This window comes from Panthera onca, chromosome A1 (assembly GCF_046562875.1).
Source record: "Panthera onca isolate mPanOnc1 chromosome A1, mPanOnc1 haplotype 2, whole genome shotgun sequence".
Classification (NCBI taxonomy): Eukaryota; Metazoa; Chordata; class Mammalia; order Carnivora; family Felidae; genus Panthera; species Panthera onca.
Window position 1 is genome coordinate 228,328,008 of NC_138339.1, and position 22,731 is coordinate 228,350,738.

Sequence of the window (22,731 nt, forward strand, 5' to 3'; positions counted from 1 at the left end):
TTGGCTCTATTTCATGCTAACCCAGTTTTTTACATTGTTGTTTTCACTTTACAATACATGGATTTCTATGCCACGCTGCACGTAACTTTTAGAAATAACTTTAGGCAGCAGTTTTAAACAAACGGTGACAGCGCTTAGCTGCCACATAACTCAACTTCAAGTGCCCGGAAAACTTCACGGTAGGGCGGTGAATCCTGCATTTCCAAAATTTATGTGCGTCTACACAATAAATGAGGCAGGTTTACTCGGTGTGTGTTTCGGGAGCTTTTCTGCAGCTTCCTCACAGTGTGTCACATTTAAAACTTGGACATTTGTTTATTTCATTGGAGGGAGGGTAGAGAGGGGGGACTCACTTGTACCCCGCCCAGATTCTTTATAACATTGTTAGCCACAGGGGAAAGTTAGAATTCTATTCTTAAGGCCACTGGGCTGACAACCGACTCGCATTCTCTATTTGTATGTTTAGGTCAGTAGTCTCTGATTTGTTGATACTGTTTTTCTGGTGAAGGGTAAAGGTGTCTGCTAAGTTCAAAACAAAGCTTGTGACATGCGCTTGGAAGCAGCAGCTTCCTAAGCCCAGAGGAAAGGATATTGGTTACAAGCTGCTAGATGTTCGTTTTTATTCTCTACAAAAAAAATTAATAAATAAAAATTAAAAAATAGGTCAACAGCCTGGACATCACTAAAACTCCTCATTCTCCAAAAATAGTTAAAACATGCTTCTCATCTTAGGGTTGGTCTGTAGAAGCTGGAAAAGGAGCATTCCTAAGAGACTCCTAACTGGTGCTCATTTAAAAGACACACACATACACCCACATCATCACAATAAGTTTATGAAGTTTATGACCACGCCCCTCGTGGGCTAAACAAAAACAAAAACACAAAACAAGAAACCCAATAACTAAATTATTACATTGGTGATACGAAATTTACCAGGAATTTCTAGAGCCATTATACAAACACAATTTCCACTTAAATAAATGAGTTTAAGATTTTATTGAATTTTAGAAGGGAAGTTGGGGTTTGTAATCGTGAAAATCTTATTGTAATGTTTCCAAAAGGAACAATATGTATTCTAGCGAGTAGCAGTTGATGAGATTGTTTCCTTGGAAATTAGGATTTGTTTGTAAAGGTTCAGGAACTGGTTATGTGTGAAGGATCCTGGTCCTACATACCAGTCTGATTTCAGGAAGGATATTATGTCATTCCGTAAACTCTGTGTGCAGGTCTTGATTGAATAGAAACAAAAGTAATTATTTCCCTGTGGCTTGATTTAAAAATACATTAGTCTTAGAATAAAAACCAGCTAAAGCTTTAGAGATTTCTGACAATGGTGCTTTGCCAGATGCCATCATCGCTATGGATGCAGGAGCTTGGCAAATGTTTGATGATGCTTTATCATCTATGCTCGTTAAATGTTCTTCAGCATGCATGTAAAGTGCATTATGTTAGAAACACTGCATATAGAAATAGTTTGAAGTTGTTTTGCGGATCTCCTTAAATGTATTTACGACGATTGATTTCATTAAAATTCTTTATGTGTTTTTTGGATGAAAGTTATATTCCTACTGAGGATTTGAAGTTGTGAACACATGCATGATCGTTGAAAGGATACTCTGAGTCTATGTTTCTTTTGCCTAAATAGAATATGTGAGCATTCTCACCTTTTTGTGCTGGGCAACAGAGTGTTTGAAACCAATGTATGCCTAGAAATTAAGAGTGATCATGAAGATCATAGGGGAGCATGAAGAAATTCCAATAGTCCAGCCATTGAGAACTCATCATTTGTTGATATTATGCAATGATATAGTAAGACAGTATGATAGCAGAAGCAAAATTTCCTGGGTAAGGGTAGAGAATATTGACTGAGCATTTATAATGTTTCAAGCACTACTCCGGGAGCTATATATATATATATATATATATATATATATATATATATATACACACACACACACACATATATATATTTCAATTTATTTTACCCTCAAAAAAATCTTCTAAGTGAGCACATACTATTATCATACCCATTTTAATTTTTTTTTTTTTTCAACGTTTTTTATTTATTTTTGGGACAGAGAGAGACAGAGCATGAACGGGGGAGGGGCAGAGAGAGAGGGAGACACAGAATCGGAAATAGGCTCCAGGCTCCGAGCCATCAGCCCAGAGCCTGACGCGGGGCTCGAACTCACAGACCGCGAGATCGTGACCTGGCTGAAGTCGGACGCCCAACCGACTGCGCCACCCAGGCGCCCTATCATACCCATTTTAAAGGCAGGAAAACAGAGACACATAGAGGTCAAGTAACTTCTTACAGTTTACATAGTAGGTGCTAGTATTTTAATATAACTCTGAAGCCCATGCTCTGCAATACCCTAAACTGTTTCTGGTTTTTATAATGAAGGTGGAAGTATTGGACTTGAGATTTATTTTAGATTTTGTAATATGCCAAAGTCATTTCAGTCTTTTCTACTCGGAATGCAGCAACAAACCATATGGCAGAATCAGAATCGGTCACTCACAATGCTATTTCCAGTCAGGTTTTATTTCGCTAATGGAAGCAGAGTGCTGTGTGTTTTACCTTCCTTGAACAGCTAGTATCCAATAATGCATGATGTCAAGTTATTTTACTGATGGCCTATAATCATTCAGTTAAAGTTTACCAAGTGCGTATTAAATTAATAGCACCATTATTTTTTGTAGTTCACAGAGCGGTATCTCGAAATGACAGCAACATCAGTAAAATTGTTTACTCTATCGTAGATCTTTCATGGAGAATTTAGCATTGTATTATTATAATTTGGGGCATTATTACTGATGATCATAATCTCTCATGGTTGTTGGGAACAGTGCAAACAAGAGTAAGTTGCTCCCCACTGACCTCATTATAGTGAGCTAATCATTGAATGGCATGGACATGATTCAACAGCAGATGCACTCATGAGAAGGAAAACAAAGAGGAGAAATAAAGGAATCTTTGATGATGCATAGGATCAGAATTAGTTGCTCAAACCCAGGATGAATCTAAACTTGCTCATCTTAGGGTATGCTCCAAAATACACACGCATTATTTCTCTTAGCCTTCTTTATAGTTCTGGAGTTTTAAGTCCAGTTAAAAGAGAAGAGAAGTTTAAAATAGAGGATTGCTTTGCAAAGTGAAAGTTTATCATAAGTCACACTGCCCAGAATCCCTACCCCACAATCTCGCTGAATCAATGGGTAAATTGTTGTATGGAGAGAGAATGGAAATAATAATGGTCTTTATTTGCCTCAGTAGCAGGCACTTGGGAATGGACAAGAGGGGGGATGCTGGGGAGGTGGAGGAAGAGTATGTTAGGCCACAGGAAGGGAGAATTGGGATCTCTTGTCATTTGATAGCTATGATGCATTGGCTACAGGTGCACCATGTTGAAAGCTTATATACTCATGCATATGCTATCTGGAAAATCCAAATCTAGGCAAATACATAAATGTGATTATTTGCTTTGTGAAAGAATTCATCTTGCTATTATACTATTTTTTAAAAATTATTTTGAATGCTGAAAATGGCATGATATGGACCTGATTGTAGTCAAGTTCACTGAACCAGAAAAAAAGGAGACCAGGATGCAGGCTCTTATTTAGACCCCCTCTCATTCTTTCACTATGGTAAGTTTCAGAACCTTACTTGACCTTTGTTTCTTGATGAGAAAATGAGATGGTCAGTCTCTGGTTTCTAAAGTTTATTCTGGTTCTCAAGTCCTCTCTCTGGTTGAGTCAGAACTCCTTGAACAAGAGTGTGCAAAGCAGGGACTCCTTAAACCTAAAATAATAAGTTGAAAAGAAAACAGAGCAGCTTTCTAATGTAGAATAAATCAGTGGCTTATAATTTTTCTACAACTTGTCAAGGAAATTATTACTGTGGAAGTCAGATTTTAGTTCTACGGCTGTCACTAATTAATTGTGTGCTCTGGGGCACGCTACAACTTCTCTGGGCATTCTTTCCTTCTTCCATAAAATAAAGGGTTTGGATTAAACAAACGTGAGGTTCCCATCATGTCTAAAATTCTGGGTTTCATGATCACAGGTATCATGTTAAGAAAGAGAGGCAGTTCTTATTTCTGTTTTTCTTATTATGTCATTTAATACCTACCTGGACATGTTTCTTTGATACCTGTTTAATGCTCTCATTATCAATTTAATGGGCACGTTAGGACAGCCAGTCTTGGGGACTATTTAAATATCATTACTACCTATAATTATAAAGAAACTGTAAAAAAAAAACAAAAAAAAAACCACCTTTCTTTCTCTAGAGTCCAGGACTGTGAAATGGAGGTATTGCAGTGCCTGGCCTATTGCAAAGAATGTCCGTGTGTGTGTGCCCCTGTGCTCACAGAAAGACGTCTTTTCTTTACAGAAAATGCAAAATGTAGAAAATTTCATAACCAAGAGAATTAGTGAAAGTCAGATTTGCATTTTCTTTGACTTTTATTTATTTTTGAAAGAGAGCGAGCGAGTGGTAGAGGGGCAGAGAGAAAGGGAAAGAGAGAATCTTAAGCATGCTCTGCGTTTAGCGCCGACTGCGTTAGCGTGGACTGCGTTTAGTCCCACATGGGACTCGAACTCACGAACCATGAGATCAGGACCTGAGCCAAAATCAAGAGTTCAATGCTCAAACGACTGAGCCACCTTGGTGTCCCTCATTGACTTTTTATCTGAGACTATTTTTAAGGATCACATCTGAGTTGAACTTAACCAGAGTGGAGTAAACTGCCTTCCTTCTGCTCCCAGGGAATGGAACTGGGTATTAGTGATGTGCTGTCTGTCTCTCATTACTCCATCGGGCCACATGGCATCTTGGGAATTTGCCCGACCTAAGTGGTAGCCTTGCTCATCCTGGTGGGAGAGCCCCAGCCCCCCAACTGGATAGCGTCAGCGGAAATTAAACAATCATTTATTCTTTGAGAATTGCCCTTTCTCCATGTCCAGTATTTTCTTACCCAACCACTTTCAGAAATGGAGGGTGGAAACACTGGCAGAAAAACAGATGGAACACAGAAAACAGGGTGAGAATGCATCAGTCCTGTATTGCTCAAGTTCTTTTTTAAAAAAGTGGCAACTGTCAGAAGTTCACATTCCATGAATCAGAGCCTCTTTCTGTTCAGTGCTGGTGACCGAAGGACCTGTACATAAAGGGTACTGTTTAACCGAAAATTACAGGAAAGTCTGTTGGGAGAATTAAGTCAACGAACTTTGCATAACATTTTAAAAGTGATCACATATTAAAAATGCAAGCAGTTAAGAAATAAGTACTAGAAGGGAATTAGCAAAGAATGGTATGTAAAACTTGAGAGTTTAATTTTAACCAAATTGAGACATCCATAGCTGCACGTCCCTGCTTTTATTAGCTCTAATTTTATAAACACACATCCCAGATGCAGGTAATTGCCAAATCTGGATTATGTGATATTATTTTCAGTGAGTAGAGATTCATTTTTTCCTCCTCTTTTCCCCAGTCAGTGTTTAGTTCTTTGTAAATTCTCGATGCTGGTCCACTTTTACAAAGCAAGGTTCCTCATTTCCTTAGCCACCTAGTCATGGGCAGTGCTTCTAGCTCTTCAGGTGACCCGAAAAAATTTAGACAGAGAGAAAATGAAAAGTGGGTTTTGGTAAACCTCTATACAGAAGGAAACACATCAGTTGGGATTTCATGGCGACAGGTCATGAATGATCATGTGCCTTGTGCATTTTATTAACTATGCGAACCCAGTGGTAAGTCTAGGAAGAAGATACAAGAAGATAGGAGACCACGAGTTGCATATCTGATATTTGAATGAAGTAAGGATCATGTGAAAATCATTATCTGTCTCCTAAGGGGCAGTGTGAATATGATTTTCATGTGGGTAAAGACATCATAGATTAATTTACATTCTAATGCATTATCTAAAGGATTTGATGTAGTGTATAAAAGAATATACAACTCTGTGAAGGTTATTAAAAGACAAATCTGATGAAGAGAAAAATATAGGTTAATTAATATAATAAAGGGATTATATTACATCCCTTTAATATATTAAAGAGATATTACATAAAATATGAAACGTAAGGTGCTAAATAATTATTAAAAGTGGGCTTTAAATTTAGCCTGAGCTTTCCCTAATCTAAGCAAAGAGGAAAACATGATCAGGGGAAGATTTGCCATGGTGAAAACACACCAGCGCAGCTTTTCCTGGGACTTGATGTTTGGGAGAGTTTTCTCCCGAGAACTGGATATATGAGAGCAGTTTCATACAGATCTCATAAAGGGGACACTACGATATGGAGATGTAGTGGATAAATTAAACATTTCCTGCAGTGAATTCAATTGCAAGTTTCCTATAGGATCCTGCAGTGAAACCAGGGGCATAATAACAAATTATAATTCAGTAAAAATATTTGGGGATGGGGTGAGTGGCTCAAAACAAGGAGGTTCAGGTATGCAACCTGTTTCTTCTCCTTAATCTTGAAATAGCATGGAAGCTGTCTACAGATAGTTTCTCATTTGGCTTCACAGAACACTAGTCCTGTTAGATATTCAGGGGAGAAATGTTTCTGTGGTTAAGTAATTTGAGAAATGCTATATCCTCTTTCCCTTTTTGGAAATTCACACTTATGAAAGGCCCAGAGAAATCCTGTGGAAAGTAATTTAACTTTGTTCAAACTGGTGTATTTCATCATGAATCCATTTTTCACCGGATACCAGGAAGTGACATCTTATAAAATCATGCTCCCTGGGGAACGCATTTTGGAAAAGCTGATTGAGGAAGCTTCAGGACCTGTGGTTCATTCGGATAATTCTCTTTGACTATTATTTCTTGCATGGATTGGGCAATAGATAGTTTGAGGTTATATTTTGGAGAGTAAATTGTAAATATTTTCTGTTTTCAAATAAGGCCAGCTCCATGTACTCTAAAAATCAACTGGGTGTAAAGACAAGATTGACATCTCTTTATAAAAATTAACAAATAAAGGGAGATTCTTACCTGTTTAGGTGGCCCCTATATGTTTGCCAGGCAGAAAACTGAAGGAGTAGGTATATGGGCAGGGTTAATAATTCTACCAAGAATACAACCAGTCTTCAAATAACTCTACACGATAGGTACTGCTAGGCCAGAAGAAAGAGATTATTGCTTCTTGGCTCTCATTCGTCTCACCTATGATAAAGCTGAAGCCCTGGGCAAATTCCAAAGGGGTCTGCTATTATCTCAGCTAATTCACGATATTCCATTGCTGCAAAGTGGAGTTGCCCCACAGGAAAGAAAAAGGAGACCCTTCAGTAGTGTCAGATTCTCCTTGGCTGTGACGTGGGATATGGACTCTCTGAGACTCAGGCATTGATGAGTGTGGCTCCAAGTCCATTTCCGACTTCATGATCTAAATGTATCTCTGGTTTATGTTCATACTTCATGTATGAAGTCTCTGCCAGTATGACAGAATAAACTGAACTAATAGGTAATAGGTCATTTTAATTAATAAAGCTTGCTTGTTTAGTTGTATAAGCAACTTACAAGTTTCTCAGGAAGCCTGAAAACATATTCTTAAGGTACTTTTCCTCATGCTCGCAAAGAGATAGTACATAGCATTTGCATTATGAATGATGCTTTTGGAGATAATCCACAAAATGTAGAAAAGTTACCACGGAATGCATGGGAAATTAGCCTTACTGTGTAGCCAAACCCCCATGTAAAGTCACATGGGACCATAGCAATCACTATAGAATGGTACAGCCTAGGGCAGGAAAAGTTGTACACTATTGTTTGAAAAGACCTGAGTTCCTGAATTCTCTCTCTCTGTCTGTCTCTCTCTCTGTGTCTCTGTCTCTTTTTAATTTAGAATCTAAAGGAATTTAAATGGAGCATACCCAGTGGGTACTTGGGTGGCTGAGTCATTTGAGCATCCAACTCTTTTTTTTTTTTTTTTTTTTTTAATTTTTTTTTTTAACGTTTATTTATTTTTGAGACAGAGAGAGACAGAGCATGAACGGGGGAGGGGCAGAGAGAGAGGGAGACACAGAATCGGAAGCAGGCTCCAGGCTCTGAGCCATCGGCCCAGAGCCCGACGCGGGGCCCGAACCCACGGACCGTGAGATCGTGACCTGAGCTGAAGTCAAGCATCCAACTCTTGATTCCAGCTTAGGTCAAGCCCCGTGTGGGGCTTTGCACTGACAAGGCAGGCCTGCTTGGGACTCAACCTCCCTCTCTGTACCCCTCCCCTGCTCCCTCTCTCTCTCTCAAAAATAAATAAATAAATGGAATGGTTGCAAGATAACTGAAAATTACAGAACATGCTATTGCTATTTTAAAAAAAAAGGAAATCAACAAAAAAGAAATCCAAAATGTCTGGCCGCAGTCTCAAATGATTTCCCCACAAGACGTAGGAATCCTGACAATTTTAAAAGTCTGACAGAGGCAGAGCTGACTAAAATACCGATGATTTGCATTGCCTTGCCTCTGTAACACTCTGATAAAACACAGGCGTGAACAGTGTAAAGGAAAAGGGTAGGGATTGTAAAGAAACTAGGCAGTCGCAAGTAACTAATATACATGTCGGTATTTTGAGCTAAAGAAGGTTTTCTCTTTCTGCGTTCCAAGTCTCCTCTTTCTAGCTTATTTTAAAAATCATACATATGGATGGCAAGAATCTTGGATGAATATTCAGTCTTGATAAGTGAATAGTAGTAATTCACATACCCTTGTATTCACCAAATGACACACTGAGAAAAAGTATGGTAGTCATAAAAGCATATTTTACTACCCCAGTATTATTTATAGTATTTAAAATTATTATAAGAAATAAGAAAGATTCACAATCCCAGTGATAATGGTATTCTAACCATTCCCCCCTAAATAAGACTGGAGTTCTTAACAGAGGACCTTAAATCTCTCCCAGATGCTTTCAAGGACACAAAACATTTCCTCCTAAATGCATTTCCCAAAATAGAGAATGAAATCCATTGCAAAGCCTTACTGTTTGGACCTTTGTAAAAGCATGTGTTGTGTAGAGCAAGTTCTCAGTAATCAAATCACCATCACTTTTACCATTGATCTCTTTTGAGTAGGAAGATCCACTAACACCCCTTCCCTCTACACTCCCAACCTCACCATTAGTACTCCATTCCACCTGCTGTTACTATCTCAGACTTACTGCAAGGATTAAATGTGATAATACAGTTAAACACTGACTACAGTATCCGGAACATACTAAGTGCTAGATATAAGAAAAATACATATATTAAACAAACATCCATGTACGTATAGCCCTTCAAGGCGCTGTATCATTAAATGAAGAACAACTAATATACTTTATACCAAGTTGACTAAGGTAAGCATACATACTGCCACATTTTTGTGTCCTCAAAAAAGTATCACAAAATTTAAAACAAAAATTTTTTTGTTTGGTTTGATGTTTTGCCGTTTTGTTTTGTTTTAATCTTAAGCTGTAGTGAAATCTGCTTTTCCCAAATGTGGTTCCCTTTACTTCATTTACTTAGTAACATCAGTTTACTTAGTAATAAATGTACAGCGGTTATTCTTAGTTGCCCTGAACTGACCTGAAATGATGGGTTTAGGCCAGGTTTCAGCTCATATCGATAAACAGCAAAGCCTGTTGTTCCCTACCTCCTGGCAAATAAAAGAGACTGTTCTGGGCAGGAAGTGTTCCTGGCTCCTGGAACCACTTGGTAGGAAACTCTGAAGCTGAGGGACAGCAGCAGAACTGGAGGAAGGGGGCTAGGCTCTGATCAGAGACAGGCCAGAGTGAAAGGCCAGGGAGATGACCAGTGTGGAGCCTGGGAGCAAGGGCTCTACCCAGTCAGTAGTAGAGCTATATCTCTGTGCCTGATGAGTGAATCTATGATGTCTGAATCCCCTTCCCAAATTGTTGTGATTTTCTAAACTGGGCAGTTAGCTTGGAGATTCTTGCCAATTTTATAAAAATTTTTCCGTATTTAATGGCCTTTGTGTAGAAGAGTTAAAAGAAATTCTGTAAAGTGTAAAGTTTCTAATGCCCAGTTGGTGATTTAAAAACTCAGCACCCTTTCTCAAACTAATTCAAACAAATTATTTAAGAAATTTCCATTGCCCGTTTCCTCTGGGATTTCATTCCTTTTAACTGAGGGATAATCTTCATCACTATTGAATTCCTAGGCTATGAAAGACTGCACGTGAATACAGTCATTAGCATTTGTGAAGTTTGTTGTTATGGAGTTGAATGGATTAAATAAACAAGAATGCTTTTTGCTGTATTTGGGTATGGAATATATGGGTATAGTCTTAGGAGGCTCCATGTAAGAGACTCCTCTACAAAGAACAGAAATTTCATTTAGTACCTGCCCCATACATCATGACTTAAATGTTAATCTTGAGCTTTGAAAAAGCCTTGCTTTACAGGATAAAATATTTGATGTCTGCGTATGGCGTCCTGGAAACCCTGAAAAAACTATGATAATAATAATCCCTTAATTGTTATGGTGCATGACCGTTTGTGTAGGAATTCCATACGCATTCGCTGTTTGAATACCTACATAAAATGGTATCATAATCGTGGATGACAAAGCTCTGTCCCCTAGAATCTGTCTTTCAGAGACCTGACCAATGCATCTGCAAGTGTCCCTACTTTGAATTATTTCTACTCTTGCGTTCCTGAGTCATTCCTTTGGACGCGGATTTTTCACTTGGTGTATTGTGTGGAACGGCACATTTCCCTGAGTGGGTAGAAAAGCACAGATGCACTTGACAGAATAAGGAAACTTGGTAGTGAGCAATGCGGTTGTTAAACATTAACTAACCGGTAGAATAGAGATGGTTTCAGAGGCCAGTTTTTTCCTTTCCCTCCTCTGTTTAGAGTAAAATTACTTCCTCACCTCCAGCTTTACAGTTCAGCTTCTGAGGAAGCCATTCTGTTCCTGGTTCGTGTGAGGTTTCTCCTGTCACTTGGTCGCCTCCTCCCACCTTTGGTTACTCTGCAGGGCTGACCCTGGACACTGGCAGCTTGTGTTCTGTGACGCTTACTGCTTTGTTCCAGAATGCAGGAGTTGTGACAGGCTCTTCTCAGCTCATTAACCCTCAGCCATGCCTCTCGCAGGCATGCCTCTCGAAGTCTGTGCAGCTGGGTCTGGGGGTGCGGGAGCCTTACCTCTGGGCTGAGGGGTGCCATTTCCACTGGCTCACCCACGTGAAAAGGAAAGTGGGAGTCCGGGTTGGCCATGGAGAGGCAGGCTGTCCACATAGTTTATTAGCATTTGGGTGCATTTATATAAAAGGTTTGGGTCTGGGGTGGCGATTGGACTTTTTATAACACACATTTTAGGGTTAGAAACATTACAACATTTAAAAAATGGTAACACAATACCTATAGCTACTCCTATTGAGGGCTCGCTATTATGTTCCAGGGACTATTTTCAACATATATTGGTGTTTTATTTAATTTTTGTGAAGACCTGAAACTTAGGTTTACTCCTCTGGAAAATAAATATGGTAAGGCTTGACGCTTAAGGGTTTACTGTGTTTTTCTCCCAGCAAGTAGGTGGCAGAGATGGGCTTTGAACTCAAGTCTGTATGACCCAGGAGCCCACATTATTCACCACTGTGCAACCCCATCACCCTTATAATTATAGGTAGTCATGGTCTACTTGTAACCAAAGAAGGTTGTTCGTTTTGGTTTTTTCCATCATCTTAGCCCTGGCTGGTGCTTACTTCCTCACCCGCCCTTCAAGTTGTTGGAGGACTTCCCTGTGCCTCCAAAACCAGCAGCAACTCCGAGCAACCGTCCTATATACTGACTACCCTCCCACTGCCTTCTTGAGGGCTGGCTGCTCTTTATCAGGAATGCTCCGTCCAAAGTCAATGTCAGGGCAGCAGCATTCCAGCCTTTGGCAAGGAATCTAGCGTAGTTAGGTAGGAACATGCCTAACAGGGGGAGAGGACAGATTCCTCCACCCCCAAGCTCCTTTCCCTACTTCCAAACCTCCAAAATGCTGCCCCTTCCTCCTAGAAAGTTTTGGAGGCAGAACACTTCCCTCCTCTAAGTTTCCTCAGGGCTCCTAGGGCCCACCTCTCTCGGTGGCCCCTGTAACCTTCACAGGAGGCCTTTGCAGATAAGAAGCAAGGTGGGAGTTAGGTCAAACCACCGTTGTTCCCTGGACCCTAAATCCCAAAGACAGCAGTTCTATAGTGGAAGGAAAGCAAGCATTAAACCAGGGTCTCTATTTCCAGAGAGAAGTCCTATATGGAGATTTTTTTCCCCCAGATTTTGCAATTTTGACCTCAGTCACAGCTGAGGCCCATAGACCAGAATAGTCCCGGTTGCACTCTGCACTTGCAGCTAGAGAACAGTAGCCAGTCAGAAGAAAATATCAATGTTCTGCCAACTTCTGCTGTTTGTGAAATTTTGCCAGAAGCAAAACAGGATCAAAAATAATAAACAGACCTCCTCCCTTGCTGCATGACTGTTATTTACATAAAGAGATTGATGAACTGACTGTGCTGTGTGAATGCACAGGGAAGGGACATTTTAAGGAGAAAAAATTAATTTTTTTGGTGCTTGGTTGCATGTGGCTTGAGGTTTTCTCAAATAACTGGGTTTCCAAAGAGACAACCCATAGCACAGATAGTGCTGTCTCTCCAGTGTAAGTGGACTAACCCATGGATAACACAACTTGACACGTGAATTACATGCAGCTATAAACCTCTGCAGGGAAAATGGGTCTTGAAAACTAAGGAACGTTGTCTCAAGTGGAATAGTGATGTTTCCAGGAGAAAGAGAAGCCGGACCTGTAGAGTAACCCCAGAAAGCAGGAGGCATGGGTGCTGGGAACACCTTTGTCCTAATGGGCACCTGGTCACCATGGATGACTTTATGTAACTTCTTGGTGCCACAGTTTCTTCATCTACCAAAAGGGAATAATATTAGCTCCTACCTCTAGTAATATTAGTGAGGAAAAAAGAATTGATGTGAAATTAATTCAAATGGAAGACATGAGGGGCACCTAGGTAGCTCAGTGGGTTGAGCATCCGACTTTGGCTCAGGTCATGATCTCATGGTTCGTGAGTTCAAGCCCCGTGTCGGGCTCTGTGCTGACAGCTCAGAGCCTGGAGCCTACTTCGAGTTCTGTGTCTCCCTCTCTCTCTGCCCCTCCCCCGCTTGCTTGCGTGCTCTCTCTCTCTCTCTCAAAAATAAATAAACATTAAAAAAAATTCTAAAAGAGGAAAACATGATGCTCAATTCTGGGGTGGGTAAGCGATGTTAGGATGCACCTTTAGGGATCACAGGATTGGCCCAAACACAAGAGTCACACAAAGCAAGACCTAGCTCTTTATCCTCAGTTGGACACAAAGCCTCATCATACTTGCTTCCTCTTCCTCGAACAATAATTCGTATCACTTGTCAAGGGTATGGGAATAATGAACCGCTCTGTAGTTTTGTTTTATTTTTGTTTATTTTTTAATATTTATTTATTTTGGGGAGAATGCAAGCAGGGGAGGGGCAGAGAGAACGGGACAGAGGATCTGAAGCAGGCTCTGCAGGGACAGGCTGACAGCAGGGAGTGCAATGTGGTCCACTAACCAAACTGCCAGATCAGGACCTGAGCCAAAGTCAGACGCTCAACTGACCAAGCCACCCAGGCACCCGTGTAGTTTTGTTTTATTTTAATTGGTTCTCAAATGGACAAAGTCTACTAGCTCTTACATTCGTTTTATGTTTTCTTTTTATGTATTTGATGTGCTATTTTGGGTCATTTCAAACTCTAGTTTTCCCTCTTATTTTTCTTTCATTCTGAGGGGTCAAGAATTTTGCTCTGTGTTTTTACTCAGGTAATAAATATTCCTTCACCCTTAATGAATAATTTCCCATAATTATGATCAGAATAAAACCTTTTAAAGTGAAAGATACTGTGTTAGAGACCCAGGGACTTTGACAAGTTAGAGTGTCATAAATCGTGTGCTTTCAGAGTTATAAATTTCCAATGGAAATTGGGCTTCTTGCCTAAGACTAATATTTATTTATTTTTTCTAGTGTTTATTTTATTTTGAGAGAGAGAGTATGCATATGAGTGCGAGTGAGCAGGGGAAGAGCAGAGAGAGAGGGAGAGACAGAGAATTCCAAGCAGACTCCACACTCAGCATGGAACCCCACGAGGGTTCAATCCCTGTGAGATCATGACCTGAGCCGAAATCAAGAGTTGGCCATTTAACTGACTGAGCCACCCAGTTGCCCGCTGAGACTAACATTTCGTGTGGATAGTTACCCATTTAGGCAGGATATCCTGCTGTGGCTGTCTAGGTGGAGGCCTATAAGAGCTTACTGTGGTCACAGCAGATCGTTTAAGTCTGAGGGGGCAGAAAGGAACCTGATGTTGTGGTGCCCAAATTATCGAATGCAGGAAAGATGTGCCCAGTGCTTTCCTGCTGCCTTGCATGGCACAATCTGGTCTGGAAAGTCTTAGGAAAGTAAGGTGAAAGATGAAACGAATGTATACTTTATAAACACATCCCTTTAAAATGTTTGAGTTTTGCTTGATAGTTTTTTTATAGGTTTTATTTTTTGTTTCAAATGTTTAAGCTTGCTGATGATGGTGAATTCCGAGAGAAAGGGCAGTTGCTAAACTAAGACTTGAAAATTGTTAAGCACTCTGTATATTTGGCTATTATTTGGAAAGGCTGGGTGTCTTAAATGAAGTGGAATTTGGATGGGGGTGGGCACATAAATGAAGAGAAGCAAAGAGCTTGTTTGATGGGGAAGTATGCAGGTACATGGATGGCTTGCCAAAACCTCTTACTTCAACAAAAACAGAACCCTAAGGCTCTATTGACTTCTTTCTTGCATGAGGGTAAGACTGGCTTCTCTCCGCCCCCACACAGATGCGTGATGCTCTGAGTTTCCCTGCAGTCTTTGGCTTAGCAGAACACATTTCTTGTTTATAGCTGGCTGTGCTCGATGATCAGTCATTTAAATAAATTACCATGTTCTATGATTGATGTTAATAATTTGACATGGGAGTTATGAAGCCTTCAGATCCTTGATTTATCAGAGAAACAATCTTTCAGACATATTTTTCTTTAGCCCTGGGAGGCTGTGCTTTTTCTGAAACTTGCAGTTCATAGATGCAATGCACATTGCATAAAAGCAAGAGCTTCGCTGTTTCTGGACCTAGGTTCAATTCCTAGTTCAAGCACTGATTAGCTGTGTGATCTTGAGCAGATTCCATGACCTCTGTAAGCCTATTTCCTCATATAAAGTGGGAAAAATAATAATGTCTACTGCCTGGAGTTGTTGTGGAATGAAGTGTTGTCACTCATGCAAAGTGCTTAGCATGGAGCCAAACACTTACTCAGGGCTCAGTGTCCCTTAATCTAAAAAAGAAACAAAAGGACTCTACAAATCAGCAACATGGCCCACTGCTGTGGCTTGACTACTTCTGGGGAAGATTAAAAATATCCAGGCTTGGATAATCACATAAAGTGGAAGTTAAGGAAGGGTCATAATCACAGTGGATCTGAAATTAGGATGTCTGAAGTTTCCTCAGAACAGAAAAAGTATGAGAGGGGCCACTTAGAAACTATGCAATTTTAAACAAGGGTTTTCCTAACCAAATAGAATTTTCCTCGGAAAGCAGATAGCTGTGAAATACCAGTTATAATAGATAATATTTTTAATCCTTAAGCTAATGAGACCAACCCCATAAATCCAGAGTATGAACTTCAACTCTGGCATGAAGTCTGATATGATGGCAACATATCTAACTCTTAATCTTTCAAGGCTAACCTCCCCAAATGAAGTGCTGTATCTTTAAACATTCGCCTTAGCAAAGCAGTCAATTGGGAACTAATAATACATCTCCCAAACTACTCTCGTGAGATTTGGTAAGAGAAGCCCAGAGGAAGCCTGTTATCCCACCTTCAGCCCACCCTCCAGTCTGCAGCCTGCTCTAAAGCCTGGAGGAAAAGGGACAGCACAGGTAGTAGGACAAGATACCGTCCAAGCCTACAATCTCTCTTCAAAGGCTGCCTGTTAAATCTGTTTTTACTAAGTTCCGCTGGACTCAAAACATTGAATCTCAACTTCATTGCAACCCACTCAGCTAGCTTACAGAGAATGAAGTGCATTCGTTCTTTGTATTTTGCGTGGAGGAACATAGTCATTCACTCAGTCACTCACTCATGAAATCACTTCTTTTCTTTTTTTAAGTTTATTTATTTACTTTGAGAGGGAAAGACACAGTGCAAGCTGGGGAGAGGCAGAGAGAGAGGGAGAGAGAGAGAATCCCAAACAGGCTCTGCATTGTCAGCACAGTGTCTGACATGGAGTTTGAACCCATGAAGCCATGAGATCATGACCTGAGCCAAAACCTAGAGTCGGGTGCTTAACCTACTGTGTCACCCAGGCGCCCCACCAAATCGCTTCTCGAGCGCCTACTCTGTGTCAGGCTCTGTTAGGTCACTGGGCTATAATGATACATGAGAACATAACCCAATGAATCACTGAATTCTATTCCTGAAACCAACATTGCACTGTATGTTAACTAATTAAAATTGAAATAAATAAATAACAGAGATAAAAATAAATAAAACATAACCCATGCCACAGTTTAACAGGTGGACTTTCAACAGGTGTCAGAGTTTATAGGTACGAGAATGGGCATCCAAGCAGGGAGGGTGGAGGCACAATGGAAGGAGTCTGGTTCTAGCTTTAGCTATTGGTTTGTTGTTGTGGTTTTGGTGTTTTGCTGTTCCCTTGCTTCAGCTTCTGTTCCTTCTGCAGAAAGCAGCCATGCTTGGTGTTCCTGGAAGTGATTCTTATGTAACTGTCTGGGAAATCCTGAGGTTAAGACTTCATCGGTTTTTGCCCCATCAGTTTGCCATGGGTCTTCCTTAGAATCTTAATAACTGTGCTCCAGCTATTCGAGAACATGGAACTCTCTCCCTCTGGTGAAAAGTACATTGCTGCTCTCCTCTGTCTTTTCAAAGTAAGGGCCCATCATCTCCAGGGAGCTTACCTCTGTGCTAGCACTGCTATCCTAGCATTTGGGCTCCCTCTGGAAGGAATAGGATGGTGGCAGATTTCTCATGAAATCAACTGTAGTAACATAGCAATAACTAACAGAGATATTTAAGAGAGGCTATATTTTGGAAACAAATACTTTTGGTTTTTTGCATCAAAGTCAATTGTGTGCAAGATCTTTGCTGATCTTGTGTATGTGAAAAAAAAAATTTTTTTTTCTTAACATTTATTTTTGAGACAGAGAGAGACAGAGCATGAACGGGGGAGGGTCACAGAGAGAGGGAGACACAGAATCTGAAACAGGCTCCAGGCTCTGAGCTGTCAGCACAGAGCCTGACGCGGGGCTCGAACCCACCGACCGTGAGATTGTGACCTGAGCCGAAGTCGGCCGCTCAACCGACTGAGCCACCCAGGCGCCCCGTGTATGTGAAAAATTGTATGAAACGTGATCACTGCCCTCAAGGAGATTACAATTAAGTGAGATAAGACATAGAAAGAGTCATTAATATGGGCAGTTCAAGGGAATACATGGTTCCATGACTAATAGGCTGTCAAAATGTAGGTGTTCAAAAGAGGGCATTGTCAGCAGGACAGCAAGGTAACGAAATAAGATCACTGGGCCTGAGCTATGGACAGTGGCTGTGTTTCCTCTGAGCAAAAATCAGAGTGAGTTCTTTGAAGGGGGACAACAGAATGAGTTGAAAAGTATGATGAAGTAATTGCAAATGTAATTCAAACCTGGTGAACTGGAGGGTGGCAGGAAGTGTAGACGACAAAGCTCAAAAAGAAGTTTGAGGTCAAACAGCAGTAAGTTTGAAACTTACATTATAGGTAGGGGAGAACTAGAAGATCTCTGAATCGAAAAGAAATAGGATGAAAACAGCAGTTTAGAAAGATGAATAGATGAACATGGGTTTGAAGTGGTCAGACTGACTGTAGAGACAGAAATAGTCATTGATTATGTGTTCTGTCCAGGCCTGAAGAATGATAAATAGTTCTCTCACTGAATCCTCACAGTAGTAGGTAGCATTGATATTCCCATTTTAAAGGTTAAGAAATTGAGGCCCAGAGAGGTTAAAGTAACTTGTTCAAGTTAAACCCAAATAACTAACAAAGCCAAGAATTGAACCCAGGGCTGTCTGACTCTGAGTGTATGTTCTTCCACAGCTCAAGGCTTCCCCTGACACTTGTTGCTGCTGTTGTTACAGTGACCACCCCCCAAAATATCCCGAGGGATGAGGATTTTAACTGTGGCGATAAAGAAATGATAAATACAGGATTTAGTTCCATAACTTTCAGAATGACAAAATATGTATATATATTTCCAATTGCTAATTTATCTCTTCTTGACTTTTTTCCCACTTATTCTAAGAATCCATTAATTTGAATTTATTACTGTATCTTCTACTAGAGATTGTCCTTCTACTTGGAGACATCTACCCAATAATTTGTGTTCCCAGTAAGTCTTAGTAGGTAAAGTTTGGGTCACTTTACAATAGAAGTTTCACTGGATTGTAGTTAAATTACCCGATGGGACTGTACGTATTTGCTTCTGCTTCAGGCATAACCCCTTTAAAAATTTATTGGTAAGGAGTAAGTAAAATCAAATACTAATATTAAATGAATTTAATATGGTGTGGTAAGGGGATTTGAATTTTAAACCTGTAGACATTACCAGTTAGCTTGAATTACTTTATATTTCAGAAAAAAAGGCTTTTCTGAGAGAGTACTGTGTACCCAAATACAAATATAACTTAGAACCTAATTTTAGAAATGTGAATAAACCAAACCACTAGTTAAATTGGGCCGATTGGCTAAAATAGTTTGAGACCACAGGATTAATTTGTAGAGAAACCCAATAAGCAAATATCCCTATAGGACACCTGTTCTTGTTTATACCAAATTCTTAAGCAGCCAGTCATTATTTTATCAAGAAAGGGAGTTTCACATGTGAATTCTTCCGGAAGTAATTTAAAGATGTTTGAATATTTTATGAAGTATGAAATTGCACATATTTGCCTGAGGCAGGTGCCCCACTGGTATTGAACAAAAAATACTCATACCGTATTTTAAAAGAGCTATTAATATAAAGTTTTACTTCTCCGCCTGAATTGTAGTTCACATTCGGAATCTAGCCGCAGGTTAAATCCCAATTAAATGAGGTGACTAAAGAGTCTCCAGGAGATAGAGTTTATGTGCTTCAGGGGAAGAACCATGTTGGAGAATTGGCTTACTCAAATATTGTGCAAATGATACCGAATTATCAGGCATGGTCTTTAACACCCGTGCACACATTCTGCTATTTTCTCAACACACCCTAGTCTCAGGACCCCTGCTGAGAAGGTACCTTTCGCCATTTCCCTCAAGCCAGGTCACTTTTCTCTTTCTTCATCGAGATAGCTCTCTGTGTAGATCAAGATGGGGAAAAGGTCATGGTGAGTTAGGCAAAATCTCTTTTCTTGGCAGCTTACGGTCATACTAACTCTCATGACCTCTCCCAATAAGCAAAATCTAGAGGTCACTGCCCAACCTCTAAGTCAATGCCAGTTTATTCTCTAGGGTAGGCTGCTCTGGATCCAATAATTGGCTCCCGAAGGTTCATGGCTTTTCAAGGGAGTGCTCTCTTTTCCAGGCTCATACTTAATGTTCTTGTCTTATATGTAAATCCAAGTCTCCCTTTCCTACATATTTAGCTCTCTTCACATGAGTGGCATGAAAGAAATCACTGCAACGCCTATGTGTAAGACAGACCTCTAGATACCACTGCTGAAATGTGTGACCTTACGCTCCTCACCGTGTCCAATGGCAGATCCCTTCCTTGACTGCTTCAGATGTAACCTCCAACTGAGCTAATCCTACAACACCCAAGTTCCCCAGTGAATACATTCTTTGAGCAGCAGTGGTCAAGATTCAGGAAGGTGTGTTTAGTTACTATTGCTATATAACAATCCATCCAAACTTAGTGGCATTAAACACCCATTATAATGCTCACGGATGCTGTGGGTCAGGAATTTGGAAAAGATGCAGTGGAGGTGGCTTGTCTCTGCTCCATGATAACTGTGACTTTAGCTGGAAAAACTTGAAGGTTGGGGCTGACTCAGTGACAGGGCTCTAGAATCATCCAAAGCCCCATTCACTCCCAGAACAGGCCATTGATGCTGTCAGGTGGGACCTCAGCAGAGGCTGCCAGCTGGAACATGTGTGTGTGTCCTCTCCAAGTGGCTGCCCAGGCTTTCTCACAGCATGGAGACTGCCTTCTGAGAGTAAATGAAGCAAAGCGCATGCCTTCTTCTGACTAGCCTTGGAAGTTGCATAGGGTCACTTTTGTTTTTTCTGCTGGTCACCATAGTCGTAAAGGTCTGCCCAGATTCAAGGGAAGAGGACATTGATCCACCCTCATAGGAGGGCCAGAGAATTCACAGATATATTTTATAACAGCAACAAAGTGTGTGTAACATGTTTGAGAATTCTGGGTTTCTGCCATTCTTGCTGGCATGTGGCTGGCCCTTGACTGCTGTTGTTTGTCTGAATGCCACAGCTAGAGTCATCATGCAGTGTGGTTTTGCCCCCAGGTGTGAAGAGAGTGCCTTGGTGACATTCCTAATTGCACTAATTCTTTGGCTGTGATTTTATGAATAGTTACAGGCACCATTCTGCATGTACATTGTCTTGCTTAAGCCCCATAACCATCCCCAAAACAGAATGTGCTCCCGCCCCTACCCTTTGCCCAAGATTAGAATAAAATCCGGAATCTCCAAGTTTAGGGCCGGAGAAAGTCTCCAGGTGAAGCCAGATGGTTCTCAATTTACACCAAACCCTGTTCTCCAGAGATGACAATTGTGAGTTGTCTCATTTCACTCAAAGCTATGTTCTTTAGTGCTACCCTGAATCCATAGGATTAGAATTCAAGTTTGTGGGTGCTGTTTTATTAAGAAAACAAAGAAGGGGGTTCCTTTACAGCTTTGGTTCTCAAGCAGGGGCAGTTTTATTCTCCAGGGGCAATTGGCAATATCTGGAGATAATCTTGATTGTCCTGCCTAGGTGGCGATGCTACCAGCTTGCAGTAGACAGAGGCCTGGGATGCCGCTGAACTTTCTTCAATGCACAGGGTGACCCACCACACCCAGAATTATCTGACCCAGAATGTCAGTACTGCGCCGTTGGAAAATCCTCCTTTCCAGGGCATTTTTATGATTCCCCTTATGAAAATGAGGAAACTGGGGCTCAGAGGAGCTAAATTACTTGCTCGAGATCCACAACTAGCAAGCAGGGGAGTCAGAATTTAGACACCCCTCCCGAACTCCTCAGTCCCACGTTCTTATTTCCTTTTGGTATTTCAGCTAGCCCTGCTGCCTGCCCAGAAAGGGAAAGAAATTGGAGGCCAAAGTGGTTTTTCTCACTTTTTTCACGTCTTGGGCAGTGTAAGGTCCATCACACCCATCATAATGAGCATAAATCATCATGAGGGACATAGTGCCCCCTTATTTTCTTTGCGCTTCAGGTTATGGGTGCGGTGCTCACACAGGCATAGTTAAGACTGGGTTAATGCATAGGTGGGATCAGGGCTCTGACCTCTCAGAATGAGGCTTAAAAATAACACCTGAAAAACTGGTACGCAGGGTGCATGCGCGCGTGCGTGTGTGGGGTCTGGGAGTGTTGTGGGAGGGCAGTAAGATCTTATCTTACAATGACAAGCAAACAGCTAATTGCTTGTAATTTTGGAGATAATTGTTTTCTCATCTGCAAGCAGGCCGAACAGGAAATTAATCTAAACCCCAGAAAGTTTGGATCATCTGCAGATTGTCAGGAAAGAAACACTCATTATCCCCTTAGAGCCCCCCATCACATCTAAGAGCCGCAGCTGTGGCCTAGTGCCACCACCGCCGTGCTGGGGCCCGTGCTCACTGCTAACTGGAGAGAAAACAGTACAGAATGTCTGGCAAAGGCAGGCCCCAGGCAGACAGGGCCCCCGCTCCCTCTCGACACCTGATTAATGCTGCCCGATGCAGAATGTCTGGCTTTGAGTCATCCCTTCTGATAGACCCATTCATCACTTAGCATTCCATGTCAGTGCAAGAGCAAGCTTCCTTCTGCCTTGGACAAATGAGCCTTCAGGTAATAGATGGTAGTTTAAATGTCAGGCCGGTGTTATCTCCAGTGAAAGACTTGGCCGCCTCTGCTCAGTCCCTTTGCTTCCAGTTTGAGGAAGTCTCTCTTCATTTCCAAAAGGGAGGATAAATAGAATCCAGAATATCCACTTAGATGAAGGATCTTCTGCTTCATCTTCTTACTTGCTCTTGGGCCCAAGTGCTCCAGGAAAAGCCTTCTAGGGGTGAGCCGCAGAACAAAAGGAAAGGCCTGCTCTGCCTTCTGAACTCAAGCAGCCCGCACATACAGTGTTTTAACTGTTCTGGAAAGAATGAAGCATTCATAAGCCATTCCATTTTCAAGAAAAAAATTTCCTGTGACATTTTAATCCCCTTTTGTGCTGGAGCATTTTTAGAGTTTTCTCCTGCCAGTCATCTCGAATGTTTTGTATCTTTTCCTTTTAGCTGAATTGCATATTATGAGCCATGACCCACAATAAAAAATAATGCCACTGTTTCTGAATGAAAGTCTCGTTCTTTGGGTTATTCTGGGCTATGGGTCAGCATACAAATGCTGACTTCTGAAAGTCCAGAGGCGTTATCTGGTTGAGACTCATGTTGGGAGAAC

At 41.0% G+C, this 22,731-nt stretch overlaps 1 protein-coding gene across 6 annotated transcripts in view; it reads left to right on the forward strand.

The window, feature by feature from the left end:
* STARD13 (StAR related lipid transfer domain containing 13) overlaps positions 1-22,731 on the forward strand; it is a 237,322-nt gene that overhangs the window by 54,347 nt on the left and 160,244 nt on the right. The window lies entirely within an intron of this gene.